The sequence below is a fragment of the Dasypus novemcinctus genome, chromosome 5 (assembly GCF_030445035.2).
Source record: "Dasypus novemcinctus isolate mDasNov1 chromosome 5, mDasNov1.1.hap2, whole genome shotgun sequence".
NCBI classification, from domain to species: domain Eukaryota; kingdom Metazoa; phylum Chordata; class Mammalia; order Cingulata; family Dasypodidae; genus Dasypus; species Dasypus novemcinctus.
The window spans coordinates 42636985-42655365 of NC_080677.1; the positions used below are offsets into that span (position 1 = coordinate 42636985).

The 18381-nt window shown below is 38.5% G+C and overlaps 1 pseudogene; it reads left to right on the top strand.

The window, feature by feature from the left end:
- Window positions 1-2541: 2541 nt before the first annotated feature.
- LOC101422921 (small ribosomal subunit protein uS5 pseudogene) lies at window positions 2542-3391 on the top strand (annotated as a pseudogene).
- The last annotated feature ends 14990 nt before the right edge of the window (window positions 3392-18381 follow it).

Here is an 18381-nt window from a genome sequence, read left to right on the forward strand (position 1 = left end):
CTCCAGGAAGAGGAAAGAATAGCAAGAGTTTCCATAGCAATCAGTCGATGGAACTAAATTAGGCAGGAAACCTCTTCAGAATGCAAAGCAGTTTGGAATATCCAGGAAGTGTGTCACAGCAAAAAGAAAGAAAAGGAGATATGAATACCTCTGTAATATAAACTCTCTAACCTTAAGATAAACAATTAAATGCTCGCCTTTGTTCTACAAAAATAAACTCCCAAACAACTGTCATCTCTATCAAATCTTTGTTCCAGTTGGTTTTAGTTTTTTTTTTTACTTTTTATCTCTTGTGATCGGCATCATATAAGAATATAAATCTAATTGTTTATGCAGCTAGGAAATATAATTTCATTTGCGTAGTGCTGCTGAATTTAGTTTGTATGCCCATTAATAATGGAAATGTGAAACTTTACAAGATATATTTTGCACCAACCAATGAGGTCAGAAAGTAGAGGAAGAAAGAAGAAATAAGTAGATCCCTTAGTAGAAAGAGGAACTTGAACTTTTAAATATAGGACTCTCTGTAGATTACTGATGGTTTAAAAAATATCATTCTACTTCCTGGAGTGGAATGTAAAGGAATGAGTCCTGAAATACTAAGAATTAGTAGGGTTAGGATAAACACGGTGGGGTGGGAGGGCTCACTTTCTGATTAATTGCTAATGCTTAACAATAGTTTGCTTGCAATACATTGTTTATCTAGAAGATTTTTAAAAACTCTCATTGTTTTTTCATTTTAGATGAGTATTGTTGGGGCTCACATTGATAGATTTACAATAAAAAGCATTTAAACCACTCCTAAACAGTGAATTACTGGATACCACAACTTTGTACGTTAAAATTGTCATACTTGTTTCAAATAAAATTATAGGATCTTTTTTGGTAACAAACACATGAAATGAAGTTAAGCATATACATATTAGAAGACTTTATAAATTTCAAGGCAAGATTTATAGAATGATCTCAGTATGTACTGTATATGCTATAAACATTAAGGGGCGTATTTTCACTCCATAAGTCTGATGTAACTTTTCTGGCATCACCGTGCTAAGCTTTCCCCATTTCTTCTTGGACCAGAAACAGCTTTGTATAGGCACACCCAAACAAGGCACCTCATGATGTGATAGACAAGTACACACATACTGTCACCTACACACACAGAGAATCGTGCCTACATCCAGCATTGACATGCATGTGCCACAGGTATGCCCACCTGAGAATGCTCTCAGGAATTTGATTCTTCTTGACTTTGGCCCAGCAGGTCCATCTTTACCAGGTCTTTTTCCTAACTCCATTATGCTCCCCAAACCACTAGTCTCACTGGTAACAAAATATTATGAAATCTCTTTAAAAACTGCTTTAATTTAAAAGTGTTTAAAAGTTTTTTGCTATGCTATTAGGAAGGAAAGAAAGCTGGTGGTTGTTTTAGTCTGAGTTTGCAGATCCTAAGACAAGAATTTGAGTGCACATGGTTTATTTGGGAAGTGATCCCAGGAAGAACAGTGAATGAACAGGGAAGGAAAACAGGGAAGGAAAGAAGCCAGTACAGGGTGGTTAGTGAGCTGCTTACCACTGTGGGAATGTGGGGTTCAGTCCCACGGAGAGCTTCTAAGATGCAGAACCTCTTCAAACTGTTCTGGAAATGGCGAGGAAGCTGCAGTATTTATCCTCCAGCTCCCTTCACTTGGTAAGAATCACTAGGAGGGTAAATCCTTTGCATCCCTGGCCTGCACCTCTTGGACCTACCACATATCTGTGACCAGAGAATGCCCTCAGGCAGAGATGTTTAGGAAGTTTCATTTACACTAAATGGTTGAGTGACTCAGTGGCTCATAGCATTAACAATCCAATAGTTTTCTGGTGTTAGCTAGCTGTAGTGCAACAACCATGAAAGTCTAGCAAAGCAGGCTAGACTTTCTTATTATTAAGTCTTAAGAATGCAGCACTCTATAAGGAGTATTGTTCCTTACCAGATCACTGGGATAACAGAATTTTGCCTGCAATAATCCAAAGAGGTCCTCCTGACCCAAATTTCTATAAGCATGTCTAAAGGGAGTTCTTAGAGTCATAAATAAAGACAACAAAATGGCAGGGGACACAATATAATGGGAGTTTGTAGTATTGTTAATTTAGACATGAATAAAAATACAAAAGTTAAGATTAATGTGGAGTACAGTCATGGGGTTAACTTCTAAACTCTTCTCATGAAGAAATGAGAAAAACCCATGTGACCGAAGTCTCTTGTTCTCATCCTTTCTGTTGTCTCTTCATTCTTTAGTTCTAACTCCATCCTTGTCTGAATTGCTACATTCTATGATATTTATATTCCTTATCAGCCCACATCTGAATGATCACTTCCTTGTTTCAAGCTTCTTAACTCCAGAGAAATCCAGAAAAACCTAAGCGGCTCCATGTCTTACTGCTGAAAACCCACATATAAATACTAGAGTCCTGTTCAACACTACTCCTAAAGATTACTTTCCTTCCACTGTGTTTTTTTAAAATACCGGATGCCCTTCTTCTTCAAGAAAACCCCAAATGGCAGAGTACTCTGGTACTGCAGCAAGCCCTGGAGCTTCTGGAATTGGAGGCCTCGGCAGCTTCTGTGGGTGCTTGGGCAGTGGAACCCAGGTGCAAGGCGTGGCTGTGGTCGGTGCCTGGTCCAGGTCATGGAGCTTCCAGAAGCTGGGTCTCCAGGACAAGGTCATGACGATTGAATCCTTGGAGGAGAGACCTATCTCTTCTCTCTGCCTATAGAGGAGTCTGAGATCATTGGCTTTTTCCTGGGGACATTCCTCAAGAATGAGGTTTTGAAAATTGTGCTGGTGCAAAAGAGACCCGGCCAGCAGACCAAGGTCAAGATCTTTGTTGCCATCAGGACCTACAGTGGTCCCATCCATCTAGGTGCTAAGTGCTCCAAGGAGGTTGCTACCACCATCCACAGGGCCATCATCCAGCCAAGCTCTCTGTCATCCTGTGTGGCAGAGCTACTGGAGGAACAAGATCAGCAAGCCCCGCACTAGGTCTTGCAAGATGACAGATGCTGCGGCTCTGCGTTGGGGTCACTCATCCCTGCTCCCAGAGGCACTGGCATCATTTTGGCCCCTCTGCCCTAAAAGCTACTGCTGCTGGCTGGTATCAACAACAACTACACTTCAGCCAGAGCCTGTACTGCCACCCTGGGCAACTTCACCAAAGCCACTTTTGATTCCATTTCCCAGACCTACAGCTCTCCCAGCCCAGACCCTTGGAAAGAGACCATGTTTACCAAGTCTCCCTATCAGGAAGAGTCACCCACCATCTTGTAAAGACCCACTCCAGAGCCTCCATGCAGAGGTCTCAGGCTGTCTGTGGGGCACCATATAGTGTTTTTAGTCAAGTAAAATAAAGTGAATTAATTAAGCCTGGGGAAAAGAGGTATGATGTCTGTTTTACTTTAAGAATGGCAATTCTTTTTTCACATAGTATGGCACCTCCCAACTCTGTCTTTCTGAAATAACCCAAGCTGTTTCCATGAGAACTATTTCCTAGTTTGGCTTTCACTGGGAAAGGGAATTTTCTATCATCCTACCCCCCTGTACAGAAGTCTTCAAATACTGGGATATATCCCACAAATCACTAACTTCATCTAATAATGTCCTTGGAGTTGTCTACCTGGATTTTACTGTCTAACAATTTCATGCTTACTCATATGTAGAGTAGGCTAGCATTAAAGAGAATTTGAAGAAATGCCCTTACTTATTTTGGCCCAACTAAACCTGAAACTTAGACTTTACCAATAAATAAAAATCTAAGAATTGTGTAGAAAAAGCATCATAATGTACAAAAACAGAAGGTAGGGTTTGAAGTCCAAGTCTGTGATTTACTAGCAAGTTGGTACTTTCTTCTAACCACCATGCCTCATCTATCAAGTGGGGTTGATGTCACCTATACGCAAGAAGATGGGTGGTGGTTCAAATTGAAATAACTAGACAAAGTGGCCCCACTATTGTATATGTTGTGCACTCGGCAGATATTGACTCGCTTTCCCAATCCTCCGAAGTTTCCAATTAGAAAAGTTTGAGCTCAAGAAGTGGAAGATAAATGTACAGTTGACTGGGAAAGGAATTGAATAATTTTTTGTATTATGGTAAATCACTGAAAATTTTTCCCATGCCACGGACCATTGACCATGAGGTACAGCAATGGTCAGAGATGTATTCTCCAAATGCAATGAATGTCTCATGATGATTGAGGAGGTTGTTGTTATGGGGAGAGGAGTGGAGCGAGGGGGGTGAGGGGTATATGGGGACCTCATATTTTTTGAATGTAACATTAAAAAATAAAGACAAATAAATAAATATACACTATTAAATACTAAATATCCACTATTGTGTACCAGTGATTTTGTTTAAAAGGTTACATGTATTATCTAGACCCCTAAAAAACAGTCCTGCCTGGTAGTTGCTATTATATTCCTTTTATAATTGAACTGTGACCCAACCACCCATTGCCCCAAATCTATTTACAAGCCAGGCCTAAATTTCAATTTGATTCTGTTGGCTGCAAAACCCTATTTGTTCATCCACTGTACCACATATGCTGCCTAAGAACTATCTGTATCATATTCTAGAAATATTAGTATCTCAGTAAATACTGATTAGCTCAACCCTCAATATTTCATTTGATTATTGATGCTTCCTTCTCGAATTTACTCTGAGTCTCTCAGTGTACAATGGATACTTAATGATTAATTATGACTAAATAAAACTCTGTTCTGATGATAGAAGTCCTGCCATTATACAATAATAATATGGAATAAGAAAGTCAGCTAAAGTCATTTAATACCAGTTCTGATTTTTACCCATGAGTGATGAATATGGCATCTTTCATGCAAATGCAACAAACAGCAGCATATTCCATAGGCAAGCAACTTATTGGAAAGAAAGAGCCGATCTGAGATCACAGGTAGAGAAATAGATGTGCACTGAATTAACATAAGTTGGTAGAAAATGAGAGAAAGTCCATTTCTCAGCTTTAATTTTTATTACATAGCTCTGTGTCCTACTATTGCCCAGCAGCTCACTTAGAAAAAGTCTAGAGTTGGTTGCCTGGGGTTTTACTATTTAATGACTTCATACAGTTTACATGTTTTACTAAATGACTAAATCATTAAAAGAAAATGTAACATTAACAAAATTTTCTACAATTTAATGATGCGCACCACTACACAGTGACATGGTTATTTGAAAGTAACAATTCCATACTCTGAATGATTTTATATAATGAACCTCTAGGATAAAGACTTTACATAGGAATATCAATTGTCTTCCAGAAATGGTTTATTCGTTGTTTTAATTTGTTAAAAGTTGCCAATGCAATATACCAAATGGGTTGGTTTTTATAATAGGAATTTTTTAGGGTCAAAGCTTATAGTTCCAAGCTGTGAAAATGTCCAAATCAAGGCATCATCAGGGATGCTGTCTCAATGAATTGCAGCTGAGGGCAAACAGGCACATGGTGGCATCATCTAAAGATGCTTTCTCTCAAAGCTCAGCTGTGGGCAAGCAAGTACATGTACGGCATAATGGCGACCTACTCAACTCTCTCTTCTTCTCCCTCCTTGGGCCAGTCTTTTTCAGTTTTGAGCTGCTCTGTGGCCTAGCCTCTCGGGAGATTGCTTCAGCTTCCCCTGATCTGCTGATTCCAGTTTCTGGTCTCCAGATGATCCTGGAGTCCTCTCTCACATGACAAGGTGAAATGGCAGCTCTCTTTCTCTATGTGCCTCTGCTTTCAGTCCTCAATTTATTTAAGACTCCTGTAAAAGCATTAGGTCCCACTCTGGGTTCTGCAATCTAATCAAAGTCCCTCAACCTTAGAGATCTAATCAAAAGTGATCTACTCTAAAGGTCCCTTAACTGAATCTAACCAAAAGTTCCCATAGGCATACACACACAGGAATGGGTTAGTTTAAGAACATCATTCCATAAAAGACTCAAACCGGGACACTGGTTTTTAAATAGAAAATATGTGTTACTAGAAGTGACATATTTCTTTACCGCTGTGTAGCAGAATTGGGAATGAAGTTAGTGTTAGGTTATCAAAATATTCCATTTGGCTATGACTATTATCAAAAATTCATAGAGAAATAATTCCTTCTTGGAAAGCACTGTAGTAAGTTTGTATCAAGAAGTTTTAAAGTTACTAAGCAAGTTTTGTTCCATTTATGTATTTTATCTTCCTCTTTTCTCCAACATTTTGATCATTAGCTGAATTATTAAATCATTATTTTTGCTAAAATCATTATTCTAATGTATCTCTGAATATATTTAATATAAATTTTAGAATAAGAACAACTCTTTTATGCTAAATATGGACTACTCTCTTGCAATTCTAAGAAGAACATTGATAAAGGTCAAAGTATTTTGGAGTTCATTTCATTCGACCCCTCATTTTATATATTGGGGCTTAGATTTAAATATAATTTACAGGGAAGCAGATGTGGCTCAACTGATAGAGTGTCCATTTACCATATGGAGGGTCCAGGGTTCGATCCCCAGGGCCTCCTGGTCCATGTGGTGGGCTGGCCCACACACAGTGCTGAAGCCCACAAGGAGTGCCCTGCCACGCAGGGGCGCCCCCACGTAGAGGTGCTCCATGCACAAGGAGTGCGCCCTGCAGGGAGGGCCACCCTGCATGAAAGGAACACAGCCCACCCAGAAGTGGCGCCACAAAGAGAGCTGACACAGCAAGATGATACAATAAAAAAGAGATGCAGTTTCCCATAATGCAAGCAGACGCAGAAGAACACACAGCAGACAACAGGGGGGGGGGGGGTGGGAAGAGAAATAAATAAAATAAATCTTTAAAAAATAATAATAATAAATAAATAAATATAATTTACATATATATATACTTTTTGCTGTTTCCCAGAAGCCCAAACTTTGCATCTAGAAGACAAAATAAATTGATGTGAGCAATAAATTCTCACATTTTTGGTTTCATAGCAGGTTTAAGAGGGCAGGAGAAGAAACAAATGGCTACACCCAGAAATCTGAATTAATGACTTTTCTTCTAAGTACACAGGAACACTAGTATATCAGGAATAATCGGCTACTCTCTTAATAACCTATTCTCCAAAGTAATTTCCAAATGGATTAAATAGTGCAATGGACAAAATAAAACCATTAGAAAATGAAAAGAAAATGTGCGTACATATTTCTCTGATCCTGTGATGGGGAAGGCCTTTCTAAGCATATTTTTAATGGCCAAAACCATATAATAAATTATTGATAAATTTGACAATAGTAAACACTGAAAATTTCTATATGTTAAAAAAATTTTAAGGAAATAAAATTACTAACAAATGTGTGTGTATGTGGTTAAAGGATTGATATTCTGCATAAATGGCTAATAATATATATTAAATAGCCAATTAATAAAAAATAAATTCAAGTTCAGTCAGAGAAATTAAAAAAACCCAATGCCAATATATGTTCCTTATGAAAAGAACTTTGATATCAAAGGAACTTTATTACTATAAAAAAGTAATAAAATATTACCAATACTGTATATAAGTAAACTCAGTACACTACAGATGGGAATACATTAATTGCTACCTTTCTGGAAACATTTTGTCAATTAAAGTCTTCTATCATAAATATCTATACTCTGATTTTAAAATTCCCCTTTAAAGCATTTACCCTAAGGAAATTCTCAGAGATAGGTACAAATGTAAACTGTTCATTACAACCTTATTTATAACAGTAAAACCATATAAATATCTAAAATTATAGGGTTTGGTTGAATGAGTAATGGAATTTTCATAGAATAGTGTGCATATACTCAGAAAAATATAGAAGTTATTTACCCAAGAAATATCTATAATGCACTGTTAAAAGATGGCTCCAATTTTACAAAACTAACATATCAATACTTACATATGCATAGCAGAAATAGAAAGAAAATGTGAACGAAACGTATGTCTGGGTAGTGGTATTATGGGTGTGGTTTTTTGGTAGCTTCGAAAAATGAATATATTACTTTTAAGCTTTAAAATGCTGTTCTTACAATATCTTTAAAAACAGAGAAACTGAAAAGAGAACATGGGGAAAAAAGGAGGTAAGCATAAAGTATAGAAAGGGAGTCAGACAGTGGTGTGGAAGAGAACAATGAGAAAATAAGTGGGATTCAGTCAGCACATGCTATTGGGAAGATTAGATGGAACATCTGCAATTGGTTTTCCAGTAACCAAGGTTCCAACTAGTTAATTTGCAGATCTTCAAGGCTATTTGGCAGACTGGACAGTTACCACAATGAAAGCTTCTTCCACTTTTTGTCATTTCCATTGAAAATGACAGAAAAAGGAAGTTGCTGACACAGCCCATCTTCCCACGGGTATTCAAGTCAGTTAGTGACCAGGGGAGGAGAGCGAGGGAAGATTACTGATTTCTTCTGAGAAAAAGACAATATCTGTAGCTTTGCTCTAATCTAGTTTTCTTTGTACTCTCTCCCTCTTTTCCTGTCCTCTTTGGAACACTGTAAACTGATGCCCTAAAATTTAAATAAGTTACCTTACAATGTAAATAGCAGGTATCAGATTTTCACAACAGCAATTTAAAGGTGTACCTCAGACCAATTTCTCAAAATTAGAATTTACCTGGCTAGTATTATAAGAAGAATATTAGAGGTGGAGGAGAACAAGAGATTAGAAAGCTGACAGAATAAAGAGTATGGAACAAATATCAGATTTCAAGACATTCAGAGAAGGCGTTAATCACTTTTGGCTTCCACTACAAGGTAATCAATACCTTTTATGGGGGAATAGTCACTGGAATGCTCATCCATTGGAAATTCTGGAAGTCTTGCCCTATGTAGGGATAGAAACTCCATTCTCATCTCCTTCACCACAGAGTAGCTGAGAGAGCCAGACTACCAACTTCCCCTATCTATTGTTTTAACAGTGTGTTTTTTGAAGATGCACCAGTCACAGCTGAGGACAAGGAGCCCAAAGTCAGGACTGTTCCTACAGCTATCAGCATATCCCACAGAAAACTGAAAACGCAATGGGAATGTTCTCTACCCTAGAGCAGCATTCTCTTTCAGAAGAAAATGACTCTAGATTTATGTTGATTAAGAATTTCCTTCAATCATATATCAGTCATACTTCCTTTTGGAGATGTGGAAGCCTTCATGATAATACTCTATTTACACTATAAATGTAATTATTCATTTTATCTCTTTTGTTTTTCTTGACAAATTAACCTTTGATAGACTTGATAATTCTATTTAGATGTTTTGTTATAGGAAAAACAACTCTCTACAGATAACTAAATTCCCTAAGCTTACCTCAGTCATAATTATGTGAGACAAGGTACAGATTGCTCTTGTAGTTTGGTAAATGGGATTAAGGTTTATAGGATATGCTCTCTCATTACCAAGAAAATAACTGAGGGCAAATGAGTTGACTCTAATGTCCCTTTGAAATATAGAGTAAAATATCCAGGAAATATTTACCCTGATGACCGGAAAGTCCCTTTTGCCTTTTCTCTTTTTCTTTTTTTTTCCAGACCTCAACTGTACAGGAATTGTGTTTTCTGATATAGAAAAATTGTGCTGTTTTTCTACTCTTGTACTCCATTTCTAAGCAGGGCTAAAACAGAAAAAAATTCTAATGCCACTTCCTGTCACCCTGGGTTAGTTCTAATACTTCAGCAATACCACAAAATAGATGGTGTAGATTAAAAAGCACTAGCTAGTGTGGACCAGCGAATCCTGTTTCAGTTTGAAACACCAAAATGCTACTAATCCAATCAAGAAAGTTCAGCTTCCCAGGTCACTATTTCTCAAGAGACACTGAAGGCACAGTTCTCCCAGTATAATGTTTTGTAGTCCCTCTAAGTCAGAAAAATAATGAGCGATCAACAGAAATCCAACAGAAAATATTTGCAAGAAACTTGATACAACATTGGTTTCTCCACTGTCTCATGAACAAACTTAGAGCATTTTAAAATATGTATCCTCCTTCACATGTCTTTCCTGCCAGGAGCGTCTACTCTGATTTTCTGGTTGAAACCATATATCAAGGCCTAACCCAGTCCCACCACTTTTGTGAAAGTTTTCCTGGTTTAAAATTGTTTTATTTATCTTAACCCCTAATACCACCCATACCATTACACAGCATATCATTTACTGTCTTGTATTCAGTCACTCATTCATCCTCAATAATTATTGAGACTTACATTGGGCTATGCATTATACTAGCTGCTGGTTATACAAAGGAATCAAAATAGATACAGTACTGCCCTCATGAATATTAAATTGTGATAAATTCTATGAAGGAAAAATTGGGGGCTGTGGAGAGAATGATAGGGGAGACATACTTTAAATTGAATGATTAAGTGGGGCAGATAGAAATGGCCATCTACCATTGGGAGCTGTTGTCTCCATACATTATGATAGTTTTCTACATGGTGAAACCAACCTTAAGGTGGAAACCGGAAACCCAAAACCCTACTGTATAGGATGAAAATGTGGTGTGTACCATGAAAATCCTTCAACTATCTTCTTCCATCTGTACATTTCTGGACACTGCTACCACCCTAAAGAGTTCTTCATGCTGACTGAAGTCTGAGATGAAGCTCTAGACTACACCATCCATTCCACTCACATTTCAAAGATATCCACACTAAATTGTCCCTCCACTTCCAAGCTTAGGTAAAATGTCACAATGCCAGGAATGGGATCTTGCTTCCTTAATGGCTGCCAGTGAGCTGTATAATTTTACTTGGAAGCATGTGGGAACAAGCCCATTGTGAGTTCAACCTTGACCAATAGGTAATGGATATGGTAATGCCAAAGAAAAATTTCTCCTCCTTTCTCCTATATAAGGTATATCCTCAATCAGTTCCTCTTTTCAGATCTTTTGTAGAAGTGCCATATGCAAAGTAGACACAGAAATGTGCCATATCTCCTAGTTCTATCTATTTCCTCATCCTCACTTCTGGATTTATGACTCTTAAATAAATCACCAGTGCATTAATCTTTGTCTTGGGCTCTGCTTTCTGGAGGAACTAGTCTAAGAGACCTAGGTTTCCCAGCCTCCTTTGAAGCTAGGAATGGAAAGGTATCCAGGCTTCATGAATCAGATGTACCTGAGATTTAGATGAAAATAGAAGCAATAGGAGGGAGTGGCCACTTGTGGGGAGATCTTTTGGCATTTGCTGTGGAGCAGGTAGTATCATGGTGCTTCTAATACATAGATCCAAGAATTATCACTGCCAAGCAGGGGCAGTAGCAGCTGTGATGCTTTTGCTAGAAAAGTCCTGTGGTGTGTCGAGTATAATCCTGGTGTTTTTGTTTCCTGGGCTCCTCAAGCAAATACCAATTCAACAGTTTGGAAATTTGTTTGCTCATGGTTTTGAGACTGGGAAAATGTCCAAATCAAGAAATCATCAAGATGATGCCTTCTCCCCAAAAACTGGCATTCTTGGGCTGGCTGCCAGTGATCTTTGGTTCCTCTGTCACATGTAAGGCACAAGGCAGTCTCTTCTGGTCTCTCCCTTCTCTTCTGGGTTCCCTTTCAGCTTCTTGCTTCCTGTGACTTTCTCTCTCTTTGTCTGAATTTCATTCTCTTATAAAGGACTCCAGTAAGATGATTACGATCTATCCTGATTGAGGTGGGTCACACCTTAACTGAAGTAGCCTCATCATATTGTTCTACTTACAATGAATCTACACTCACAAGAATGGATTCACTTTAAAAGCATGTTTTCTGGGGTCATACAACTTCAAACCACCACTCTCCACCCTCTGGACCCCCAAAAGGCATGTTCTCTGTACATGCGAAATATATTCATTCCATCACAACATCCCAAAAGTCTTAAGTCATTTCAGAAACTATATTTAGTACAACATCCCATCAAAACCAGTTATAGGTGTTTTGCCCTGGGGCACAATTCCCCTCTGTCTGTGGACCTGTGAAATCTAGAGTATAAGTTATCTTCTTCTGATACACAATGGAAAGACAGGCATAGGATAAATATTCCCATTCCCATAGAGAGAAATTGGAAGGAAAAGAGAGGTCACAGGTCCAAACAATTCTGAAACCCTGCAGGACATACTCCATTAGATTTCAAGGTCTGAGAGTCATCTATGCAATGATGTTTTGTTCTCCAGTCTTGATGTAATGGCAGGTCCACCCTTTCCAAGTGCTTGCCCAGCAGTCATGTCTCCCCAAATACTTGGGTGAAAGTGCCACCTTTTCTGAACATCAGGATAGTGTCAAAGCTCTCTGCAAATGCTGGGGCACAGATCCCACCCTCTCTAAGCACTGGGGTGGCAACACTCTTCCTGAACAATGGGACAGACTCATCCTTTACATACACATTACATACATACATGGGTAGATCTGCTCTCTTGGCCTGAGAAGAAATCTTTGGTCCAGACTTCAGCTGCTATTGTTCTGCCCTTAAAGTGATTTTTCCTTCAATTTGTCCCTTTAATATATTCCCTTTTAGTCCAGGCATGCAGCAGTTTTATTCATACAAATTACACAAAAAACTTGTTGATTTTACATGTAGTACACAGGGGTCCAATCACTCAGACAGTAGGACTTTACACAGATCCTTCCTGGATAACTTCATTCCCAATCCTGGCTTGCATGGAAATTACTGACTGGTTCCATGTTTGGCTAAAACATCACGTAGGGCACTATTCTCTGGGGACTTGCTCTTCAGAAGCTCAGAATTTTACAAACCATCAATTTCTAGTTTCTTTGTGCCCAGGAGTTCAGTTCTCAGCTCATCCATTTCCTCTCACAAGCTGAAGGAGAAACCAGGATGTACTTTACACACTCAGGTTAGAAATTTCCTCAGCTAAATATCCAAGTTGATCACTGTCAAATTCTGCCTTCCATTCAACATCAGAACACAATTTTGCCAAGTTGTCTGCCATTTTAAAACAAGGATCACTTTTCCTACAGTTTCCACTGACAGATTCACCTTTTCCTTCTAATGCCTTTAATACCTACTGCAGAAGTATCTTTAGTATCCACATTTCTATCAGTGGTCTCTTCAAAGCCATCTAGGTCTTTTTTATCAAGCCCTTCACAATTCTTCCAGCCTTTACCCATTACCCAATTTCAAAACTGTTTCTATATTTTTTGTATTTGTAATAGCAGACTCCACTCTCCTGATACCAAAATATGTTTTAGTTTCCTGGGCTGCTCAAGCAAATACAAATGCAATGGTTCAGCTTAAACAATGGGAATTTATTTGCTCATGGTTTTGAGGCCCAGGAAATATCCAAATAAAGGCATCATCAAGGTGTTGCTTTGTTCCTGGAGACCAATGCCAGTAATCTTGGTTATTTTGTCACATGGCAAAGCACATGGCAGCATCTGCTGGGCTTTCCCTTCTCTTTCAGGTTTTGTTGCTTTCAGCTTCTTGCTTCCATGGTGCTTTCTGACTCTCTTTCTGTCTCTGTCTGTCTATCTCTCTCTCTCCTTTCCATTTATAAAGGACCCCAGTAATAGGCTTAATACCTTCCTGATTGAGGTGGCTCACACCTTAATGAAGTAACCTCATCAAAAGGTCCTTCTTACAATGGGTTCACACCCCCAGGAATGGATTAAATTTAAGAACATGTTTTCCTGGGGTATATACAGCTTTAAACCACCACATCTGGCTATATCATTATACTCTTTGTATTATGTAAACTTGATTCTCTAGTCCTTCTGGATATTCTGTTACCTAATATTTTATAATAAATCTTTCTGCTTAAATTAAACATAGTGAAATCTGGTGTTTGCAACTAATAAGCCTGACTGGTAGAAGGTTAACTCACTCAATATCCGTTGCCTATCTTCTCTTTTGTTGCCGTACTCAAAAAGAGGCTAAAAAGTGAAATACCCAATTTCCCATTCTCTCTCTCTCTCTTTTAAAGATTTATTTATTTATTTCTCCCCCCTCCCTCCAATGCCTGCTCTCTATGTCCATTCGCTGTGAGTTCTTTATCTGCTTGTGTTCTCATTAGGCAGCTCCAGGAACTGATCCTGGGACCTTCCAGAATGGGAGAGAGGCAATCATTCTGAGTCACCTCAGCTCCCTGGTCTGCTATGTCTCTTATTGTCTCTTTTCTGTGTCTTTTTTTTGTTGTTGTGTGATCTTGCTGCATCAGCTCTCTGCATGGGCCAGCACTCCTGTGTGGGGCAGCACTCCGTGTGGGCCAGCTCACTACACGGGCCAGCTTGCTTCACCAGGAGGCTCTGGATATCAACCCCTGGACTTCCTATATGGTAGATGGGAGCCCAATTGCTTGAACCACACCCACTTCCCCCATTCTCTCTTATAGCTAAGAGTTCCTGTGATACAGTGCTGGCTTATGAGATTGAGGTAGGTTGTCAAAAATAGGGCTTCATTTCCCTGAAAAGAAGAAGAATTGCAGTAAGGAAATCCATCACACTTTCTTCTTTTACCTACTTTAAACACAAATGTTATACCTGCTGCTGGGGCAGCCATATTGAACTATAAGGAAACAGATCAACTCACTAAAGATGACAGGGTGAAAAGATTAAGACAACTGGGACAATGATGAATGAGGTTACTGCACATATGAGTTCCTGCACCATTGCTGGCTTATCTACCTGCTGCTTGCCTTATACTTAAGGACAGGCTGAATTATAGTACACCAAGGTGTCCATGTCTAATCCGCAGAATCTGGGATCATGTTACCTTATGTGATAAGAGACTTTGCTGATGTGATTGGTGTGATCTCCATTGTTTTTATAAGGGGGAGGCAGGAAGATCAGAGTTAGAGAGAGAAGATGTAAACATGGAAACAGAGGTCAAAGAAGAGAGTCTTCTGCCTCTAAAGGTGTAGGAAGGGGCCGTGAGCCAAGGAATGTTGGTGGCCTCTAGAAACTTGAAAAGGCAGAGTAACAAATTCTCCTTGAGTGTTCCAGAAGGAATTCAAGCTTGCTGCCATCTGGATTTTGGCCCAGTGAAACTGACTTCACACTTTTGACCTCCAGAACTGTAAGATAACAAATTTGCATTGTTTTAAGCCACTATGTCTTTGGTAATTTGTTACATTAGCAAAAGGAAACCAGTATATTATCTATTTATTTAAGCTATTTGTTAATCAAATTATTACTCACGAAGGCATTCCTAATTGATACAGTGAGAATGTATGTGTGTGGTGTGTGTGTGTGTGTAAAGGACTCTTGACTGGAAAACAGAACTTGTTTCTGGTCTTGGCTATATCACTAACTTGCTTCATGAATTTGAACAAATCAGTTTTCTCAACTACACTTGGGGTTCAAAATATATAATCTATAGGACTGTTATAAGGATTAATTGTGTCATCAAAAGTGAACAAGCTATGCAAACTCTAAAGTGCTATATAGGGAAATGGACTTTGGCCCAGTGGTTAGGGCGTCCGTCTACCACATGGGAGGTCCGCGGTTCAAACCCCGGGCCTCCTTGACCCGTGTGGAGCTGGCCCATGCGCAGTGCTGATGCCCGCAAGGAGTGCCCTGCCACACAGGGGTGTCCCCCGCGTAGGGGAGCCCCACGCGCAAGGAGTGCACCCGTAAGGAGAGCCACCCAGCGCGAAGGAAAGTGCAGCCTGCCCAGGAATGGCGCCACCCACACTTCCCGTGCCGCTGATGACAACAGAAGCGGACAAAGAAGACGCAGCAAAAAGACACAGAAAACAGACAACCGGGAGAGGGGAGGGGAATTAAATAAATAAAAATAAATCTTTAAAAAAAAAAAAAAGTGCTATATAAATTTTGGTTTACTGCTCTTGTTTTGTTTTGTTCTAAATTCAGGAAATTGAAACAGATTAGAGATGAAAAATACCTAATATACCTGCCACTATGTGTTCTTGTAAGTTCCTAGAGACAGAAGTAATCAATCACAAAACTCTTTTTCCCTCATCTAAATGCAGCCCCAGAATCCTTGTCAAAAAGTGTTTTATGAAACTATTACTATCTCATGAGAGCTAACACAGGAATGCAAAACTATTTACAGTCAAAAGATAATACAATTTCTAAAATAATCTTTACTAAATATGCAGAATCTAATTTTATATACATATGGGCAAGTTATAAATAATTCCACTGAATACCATAAATTTAATATATAACTGTGTAATTTAAGGGAAAAGTCTAATGGACAATTATTAGCATAATTCTTAATATCAGCATGATGATATTAATATGCCTGTTTTGCAAACAATTTTCCAGTTTTCTCACCAAGTTAAAACTCAGAATATAATTATTAGGTACTATTAACCATGCATCCATTACTTTGATTTCATTTATTTTCAAGGTACATGCTGTTCTATATACCTTTTTTATTTGTTTAGGAGAGAGTCTAAAATTACTCACAAAGACACCAACACCAACCAAAAAGCAAATGTACATATGGACTCATGTATGCAGTTCTTCAGTGTTCCCAAGGGCTAAAAGGAACCCACACCAAAAACAAATGTGTCATCAAGTATTTATTTTAATAAATGAGATGATATGCATCCACTAAGGGAGGATGTTGCAATCATTTCTAAACAATGTTCTGTGCTATATTTGAAATGATAAGATCCAGAAACAAATGTCAGCCCAGCTGAGCATTCTCTAAAATCTTTAGAAGTTTAGAAATCACTCAAAATGCTCAGCAGTTTGAAGTTGATGATCACTAATCTCCAGGAATTAGGGTCCCTCAAGATTTAACTACACCAACCCAAAGACATTCCATTCACCCTCTTAGACAGTTCTGCAACTAGTGAGAGATATTTCACTCACTTGCTTAAAAGGAGGAAGTAGGGCTGTGGTCAGTAAACTTGCCTGAGCACTAGGCTAAGCAAACCAATCAGAGTTAAATCACGCTTCTCAGAAGTTTCCTGAGGCTCAAAAGATTTTCTTTACTGGTCTTCCAAAATGAAGCTCTGCTGTTAACTATTTATCAGTCCACCTCTGTATATAAATATTGTCCATTGAGAACCTATGTCTATACAACCAGGACACAGCTTTTGTAAAATACAGGTCCATTATTGGTTATTTGCTACAATATTACAGCCACATATATTCTGAGTTATTATTTCTTTGGAGATTGTATTAGTTTCCTAGGACTGCTGTAACAAATTACCACAAACTTCGTAGCTCAAAATAACATAAACTTATTCTCTCACAGTTCTAGAAACTAGAAGTCTGAAATTAGGAGCCAGTAAAATTGTGCTCCCTCCAGGAGCTCCAGTGCAGATTCCATTCCTGGCCTCTTTTATCTTCTGAGGCAGTAGGCGTTCCTGAGGCTGTGTCACCCCACCTCTGCCTCTGCCTTCACATGGACTTCTCCTCTATGAGTCTCTGATAAGGATACTTGTCATTTGATTTAGGGCCCAAGTGAATAATCCAGGATGATCTTGCTCAAGGTCCTTAATTTAACTAATTACACCTGCGAAGGCCATTTTTCAAAGAGAGGTCACACTTATAGGTTACAGGATGTGAACATAGTCATTTTGGCGGCCATCATTGAACCTGCTACAGAAACGGATCTCCCATATTCTGTTTCTTGCCTTTTCATTTTACATGAATAATTTGCAAGAGGGAAAGTTGAAGATTTTTTTACTCAGTTTCCCACTATCTGTGTGTAGAAGATGGAATAAAGCAGGAAATGGAACTTATTCATTTGCCTCCTACTTTTTATCCTCTAAGGGTAATAAGGTAGTCCATTCCAACAGACAACAGACAGGAAAAATACTTGTCATTTAGACAAGAAAATCTGGTAATAAAACTTATCTTGAAAACATATGCCCACAGTTATATTGATTAGCACAGTCCAAGGACCAGAAATCCTTTTGGCCTGGCCCCATAAGTCAATTTCTGGAAAAACAATAGTAATTAAAATTCTAATCAATGTTTTCTGGTACAGTAAAGCATTTCTTAAGACTGCTTATGCTAATTATATCAGATGCATCAACATTATTTATGATATTCTTAAAAGTGAGAGGAAGAAGGCAAGTCAAGTCCCATTATCACAAATGAGGTTTGGGGGTTTCCATGCTAGAAAAGTTAGCTTATTCATTACACATAACAGCAAACTCAACGATGGGCTAAATTCCAGGACAGAGAAGGAGAATTTTTATGGGGGCAGTGATATCTCATTGAAGTATCTGTGTACTGAATCTGGGATGTAGAAATTAAGAAGTCTTAAGACTCACAACTCAAATATAGTATAATATTTTTAATAACTATGAGCAATATCAAATGTAGACTAGTAGAAAACATAGATTCAAGCAAATGATACTCTATGCATTGTAATAAAAAGCAATAATAGACTAATAGCAGTAAAACCTATATTCCTGCTACAGTGAAAAGTGAAAAAAATACATATGATTTCA